Source organism: Aedes aegypti, chromosome 2 (assembly GCF_002204515.2).
Source record: "Aedes aegypti strain LVP_AGWG chromosome 2, AaegL5.0 Primary Assembly, whole genome shotgun sequence".
Taxonomy (NCBI): domain Eukaryota; kingdom Metazoa; phylum Arthropoda; class Insecta; order Diptera; family Culicidae; genus Aedes; species Aedes aegypti.
In genome coordinates, this window is record NC_035108.1 from 111734527 (window position 1) to 111741954 (window position 7428).

Genomic DNA, 7428 nt, shown 5'->3' on the forward strand with positions numbered 1-7428 from the left:
TGTGGAAGAACATCAATCAAGCTCTGAAGATGAAGAATTTCTAGATCCAATTCGTGACGTGACAAACTCTGCGCTCCCTCCGCGATCATCTTCAAATCCGCCTGATTCACAGGCGTTGAGGCGCAGCGGACGAGAGCGCTACCTGCCAGGCAAGTTAAAAGATTTTTCTTTCCGAGTAGAGGACTCTCTTCCAATCGATTTTCAGACAACCAACACGAGTCTGATGTCTACGTGGACGCAGGAAGCACCATCGACCTTCCTGGACCCGCAGCTAATCACCGGCAACAAGGACTAGCAGCCAGGCATCAACCATTAACCGAAGCATTGAGGGGACCTGAAGCGAAACTGTGGAAGCAAGCAATGGACGACGAATATCGAGCTCAGATCGAGAACAACACGTTGGAACTGGTCGAGCTACCTTCATTTCATTAAAATCACAAATTTTATTTAGTTAACATCTACACAGATAACACTGAATCAACAATTTCACGCCACAATACTCGGTTCGTGGCCGCTTCTCTCCATCCTCGGTTCTGCCCCACGCTCGCCAAATCGATACGCACTTGATCCGCCCACCTAGCTCGCTGCGCTCCACGCCTTCTTGTACCAACCGGATCCGAAGCGAACACCATCTTTGCAGGGTTGCTGTCCGGCATTCTTGCAACATGCCCTGCCCATTGTATCCTTCCAGCTTTGGCCACCTTCTGGATTCTGGGTTCGCCGTAGAGTTGGGCGAGCTCGTGGTTCATTCTTCGCCGCCACACACCGTTCTCCTGCACACCGCCGAAGATCGTCCTAAGCACCCGACGTTCGAAGACTCCAAGTGCTTGCAGGTCCTCCTTGAACATCGTCCACGTTTCATGCCCGTAGAGGACTACCGGCCTTATGAGCGTTTTGTACATAGTACATTTGGTGCGGGCATGAATCTATTTTGACTGTAGCTTCTTCTGAAGGCCATAGTAGGCCCGACTTCCACTGATGATACGCCTCCGTATTTCACGGCTAACGTTATTGTCAGCCGTCAGCAAGGATCCAAGGTAGACGAACTCGTCGACCACCTCGAAAGTATCCCCGTCTATCGTAACACTGCTACCTAGGCGAGCCCTGTCGCGCTCGGCCCCATTAGCTAGCATGTACTTTGTCTTGGCCGCATTCACCACCAGTCCAACTTTTGCTGCCTCGCGTTTCAGGCGGGTGTACAGGTCTGCCACCTTTTCAAATGTTCGGCCGACGATGTCCATATCATCCGCGAAGCAAACAAATTGACTGGATCCCGTAAAAATCGTACCCCTGCTGTTAAGCCCGTCTCTCCGCATAACACCTTCTAGCGCAATATTGAACAACAGGCACGAAAGTCCACCACCTTGTCGTAGTCCCCGGTGGGATCCAAGCGAACTGGAGTGTTCGCCTGAAACCTTCACACAATTTTGCACACCTTCCATCGTCGCTCTTATCAGTCTCGTTAGCTGCCCGGGAAAGCTGTTCTCGTCCATGATTTTCCATAGCTCTACGCGGTCGATGCTATCGTATGCCGCCTTGAAATAGATGAAAAGGTGATGCGTTGGGACCTGGTATTCACGACATTTTTGGAGGATTTGCCGAGCACAGTGTCGCGGGAAGTGGGTAGGACAGGTAGGACATGTACTACGCACAAAAACACCTGGGTAGAACAGTCAAAGGATTGTCCTACCCATGATTTAGCAAAAAAAAAAACAACAAGATCAGCAGAAAGCATGAAAAATAAATTAAACTATTTATCATCTGTTCAATATACATACAAGCTCGTATGAAGAACGATTGTGAATATCTATAGTGAAAATCCTGGGAAAATAATTGTAAGAATTGTTACAAGAAGCTACTTAAACCGTTATAGAAAACAAATTAAACAATCATCTCTGTATTTTTTGTTTATTTTTTTTGTTTCTTCAATAAATGGTTCAAAACATCTACAGCCAACCCGGTAAATGTTCTGGGATAAATTGCCATGAGCATTCCTGGAAGTAACTCTTGAGAAGTTTCTGGAACTTCGATAGTGAATCATCAGAAGATTTTCAAAGAATTTTTGGATTAAGTAATGGATTAATCTAATACCAGTTCCATTGTGTTATACACAGCACGTGTGTTGGTGCTAGCGATTTCTGGAAGTGCGATTACTCTTGACTAAGATCTATCAAAGTATTGCTGAATTTTTTGACGATTTTCAAAGCAATTCCTATAGAATTCCCACAGTTAGTTCCTGAAAAATTATTTGTTGAAACTCCCACTGATTTTGATGTTGATACAGTTTCTGCGCGATGAATCTTCAGTTGCTCATGAAAACTTTTGCTATTAGCCACTTTAGAGTAACTTCAGTGTAAAAAAAAAATCTTAAATTAACAGAATTTTACAGCCTGACTGGTTGTAATGACAAGCAGTTTGGTCTACTATTGTCTAACTTGTTGATAAAATTGATTTAAGAAGGATATAAATATAAAGGTTTTTCGTATATTTTTATATGAATAATAATACAAGTTGCAACAAATCCTAAAGACTGGGCTGATAGTAGTTTTCTTTTTCGAGACTTTGTCCATTTTTGATGCAAGTCTCTAAAATGTTTCTTTTTTTTAATGGGAGGTGTCTTAAATCTCTATTAAAAATAAAAGATCTCTAAAGAATCTTTTTTCTAATACTACTTGCGTTGAACACTGATGCAAAATTGCACGAGCTGCAGAGTAATTTTCAGTGACTATAATGGGTCCAACAAGAATTCCTATCCCCTTCCCCCTCCCTTCCTATACCCCTTCCTCAGCTTCAGGAATTATCATAGTAATTTCATTAAATTTTTTTCCAGGGTCTCCTACAGGTATCTCTTACGAAATTGTTCTAGAGATTTATCTACAAATTCTTCCAGAAATTCTCTCAAAGATTTTTCAAAGGTTGCTTAGATGAATTTCTTCAGAATTTGCTCCAGGATTCCTTGAGAACTGCTGAACTACTATCTCCAGTTATTTCCTCAGATATTATCTTGAATTTTTTTTCTAAAACTAACCTACAATTTCCACCAGTTATTTTTTCATTATTCCTTCAACTGAATTCTTTAGTTGTTTATCTAGGAGATCTTCCCAAGATTTCTACAGAATTTCTCCTAGGGAAATCCTCAAAGGTTTATTTCAGAGATTTTGAAAAAAAAAATAGTTGAACCCATCAAGAATCCCTGCAATAATTTCTCCGGTTGTTCGTGTAGATTTCTTCAAGAATTCATCTACGATTTATCCCAGAAATTTTCGAACGTTTATTTCAGTTTTCATACCAGAAAATACTACAACAATTCCTATACTACAATACCGATCATTCCTACACAAACATCAGAGAGATTGTGTCCAATGTTTTTTCGAGAAAATTTCTTTAGAAAATTCTGTGAAATGAGTGACTTTAAAATTTCCATTAGTTGTATATGAGGTAACTCCAGGATTTTCTTCAAAAGTGCCTCACGGATTTATCCTTCTGAACAATTTTATTGTCATTTTTATGGAGAAAATCTCAAAGTATTACAGGAGGAATTTCTGAAGAAACATAATAAGAAATCTCTGGAGCAATTGCTGAAGGTATCTTTAGGGAAATCTCTAGTTGAAACCTTATATTAACTCTCAAAGACAATTTTATGAAAATTCTTAGAAAGATGAATCATTGGATAAAATCTTTGAGAAGTTAGGGCTTTCTTGAAAAATTGAAACATTGCATTTTTGGAGGAATTCCGATAAGTCTTTGGAGAAATTCCATTTCTGTGGTTTTCCTTCGGTAAATCCAGGTTGACTTCTTGAGGCATCCAAAACAAAATTCTTGAAGAATTTTCCCAAGAAAACTCGTCAAACTCCTTAAGAAATTTTCAGAATATTATCTGAACAATTTATCTAAATAAATTTCAGATGAAATTCCTGGAGAAAATCACGTAATCCCAAAAAGGTCTTGGATCTTCAAATGTCTGCTCTGATGCTATGAAGAATCAAACTCTTATCTCCTCGCTCCTAGAGGTTTCCAAGTTTTGAGAAAATTCATTTCGAACTGTTACTGCAATTTTTCATTCTATGCAAATTGCTTGAGGGTCAAAAAAAAAAACAAGTTAATTTTCTAAGAATTTTGTTATTTCTTCTGTTGAGCGGGAAAGTCACCTGAAAATATCATTAGAATGCTTGAAAACTGAAGAATTTCCTAAACTCAAAACCAACCAAAAAGTCACTTTCACCCCTCTGCGTTTGAGCCCTTCAAATACTGTAACTTGAAATTTCCAGTCTAGGATTCCACAGGGTTGAAATTGTTTTTAGCTTCAATGTGCACAAAATATTTGCCAACGATTGTCCTACCCATGGTTTCGAATATGAACGCGCCTCTGAGTAAAGATCTGGTCCGTTGTCGATCCGCAGTACTGACGAAGGCATTTCCTCCGTTGGCCCGTCCTTCATTGCCTGTGCTCTCAGCGCCATTCAGGTGCTCGTCGAAGTGCTGCTTCCACCTTTCGATCACCTCACGCTCGTCCGTCAGAATGCTCCCATCCTTATCCCTGCACATCCGGCTCGCGGCACGAAGCCGTTGCGGGATGCGTTGAGCTTCTGATAGAACTTACGCGTTTCTTGAGACCGGCACAGCTGTTCCATCTCCTCGCACTCCGTCTCCTCCAGGCGGCGTGTGCGTAAGTTGCGCATGCGCGTTGCTCGTGTTGCTGCCGGTAAGCATTATCTATATGCTTGATTGACCATGGATCTGAATTGGATTGATGCAATAAGATCATGATGCTGAAAATATCGACTAAAATGATTAAGCAGTGTCTCAGACACGCTTCTACTAATCATTCCGGCGTTTGAACTATATTCCAAAGCCATATTCACGAGTGTCCTATGTAACATTAGAATCGTGTTTATTCATAAACGTTACATAGGACATGTGGTAGGTTCTCTGATCAAAGTTCCGCGTAGTGGTAAGCACCAAACAAATACATATATCTAGCTTCTCATCTCTTTGGTGATCAATCGCTCTGCGAAAGCGCTTGCAAGCCGCGCGTAAGCATTGCTCGTGCTGCTACCGGGAATCACTCACATGCTTAGTCATCTCTGGATCTGAATCGGATCGATACAATGCCACCAGTTTGTACAATTTCATTCCCCTAGTTTGCACTCAATACGTAAACTATGTGAAGAGAGGAGTGGAAGCTGAGAAAATGTCGATCCAATCCAGTAGAACACGTAAAACAATATTTTGGCAAAACGACCAACATACAGTTTTACGTACTTCATTCTTCTTTGGTTACTTGAGCGTTCACAATTTTGGAATGCAGTGCTGCTCTGAGAATATCGAATAAGTTGATTGATAAACTATCAATGTGACTTTTTACACTTATAAACAGTGCCTTAGACACGTTTGCACACATCATTCTGCCATTTGAACTATATGCCAAAGCTTTTTGAGGAATGTCCTAGGTAACGTGTTTGATCATGGTGTTACTTAGGACTTATGGTTGATTCTCTGATCAAAGGTCCAAAGTAACAATTGGTTAAATGCGATGCAGATTTGAACATTGGTCATTTTTTCAAGCTTTCAATTGATTTTTTTATAGTATATGTATCAATATGAGTGCTCTAATGTGATGTTAAGTGGTGCAAAACGAATGCTTTGCAATGAAAAGCTCGATTTGTTTATATTTGTTACTTAGGACGTTTTGAAAAGTTACGCGAGATTTCCCCACTCATTCGCATAGAGGTCCCCAAGCAAACTGCCACGAACACCAACACACAATCATTCTTACACAAGTCGATTTCCTCAGAATGAAAACGTATCGATGTTTGTTTGACGTCATTGAGCTTTCGATCAACGGCAGGCCAACAAGGAAGTGGTTGTTTTGCAGAAATTCTGTTTATATTTGGATTCTCACAGCAAACAAAAGCAATGTTGTGACAGTTCTCACAGCAAACAAAGAAAATTTCGTCAACATTGCACTACTACGCAGGCAACTGGATTGGTCTATGGATGGTTTCTATGTGTTCGAGGGGCGCTTCGATGGATGCAGTCGTCGCAACAGTACCTATCGAGGTTTGTGTTCAGAATTTTTATAGAGGTCAATGGGCGACCTCTGGTTATTGTTCTTTGCAAAAGTAAGTTTTCCCATAGTAACTCCCATACAAACTTTGAACGGCTGGCGCTAAAATATAGTTTCTCAGATCGAGCTGAAATTTTGCATAGTTGTTATGAGACGTTGTCTTCTCCACGGCGAACCGATCTTTTTTTAACTTATGTAGTTCCACGTATCCAACAATACTTTCGTCAGTCATTAATGACTGCTTAGACTGTCCTCCAGCAGTCTTCAAAAGAGCCACATCGGGCTCCCCTAATTCCGCAACGCTGCCCCAAGATGCTGCCCATATGCTTTGCAACATCTAATTATTTCAGTCGCGCTCGATTTTACCGAGACTGGCGTCGGTACCGCACATCGAAAATGTTGTAGGTTTGCTTTCTAAACTGCAAGAAAGTTTGGATTAACGTTCCTGGAGAGAATCCTTGGGTGAATTGGCTAAGCCAAGAAAAACACTTTGTCCACTTCTAACAACTGTATTGAACTTAACTTAATTTTACATCAATTCAAGTTCTAACAATAGTTCTATCGGTGTTGGTCGTTCTAATAGTTGAAATATACTGATGCAACTGCTCCTTTGCTCGTCCTTTTTGTTGCGTACTGGAACCTGTTTCGCAAGACGAGTCTCCACCCTTCCCGGCAGAGGTGATTTTCTGCGCATAGTTTCGGGGAAATTTCCACCCTGCTTAATGCTGGCTTTGCGCTCCGTTTTGCACACATGATGATGTGTAGAGATGCAACGTTGCCAGATTTGCGTAGGCTACGTCGACTTTGCACAGTGGTCTCGAAGGATGTTCTTACGTACGCAACAGTTTCAGATTATCTGATAATGTTTGTCGAACTATTTTAACGCTCAATGATTCCGGTTAAATACTTCGCAGGTAACCAATAAGCCGTATTTCGCGCCAATGTGTTGATATACGGCTGATATAAAGCTGACAATTCTTTGAATCTAACGACTGATATAGAGCTATATTAGCCGTTAGACCAGATATACGTCTTGTGGTTATCTGGATTATCATAGCTGTGTATAACGGAAACTACTACTGTTACGAGTGTAGACTCCTTGTTCTGGACTCCTCAGCAGTTTGGATGTTCTAGAACAACGATTTAGTTATTAATTGTGCAATACGCCAATACCTACCTAAAAGAAACCAAACAAAATTATTGTATAATTACAGTGATGCCAAGATGTCGGAAGCAGATGAAAAGATCGTAGAAGACAGCAACGAGAAGTCACATCCACCACTAACTTCGCCAGATGATACAGAACCATCGAAGATGAGCGTAGAAGATGAGTCAGCGTCATCATCGCCACTGCCCACCCA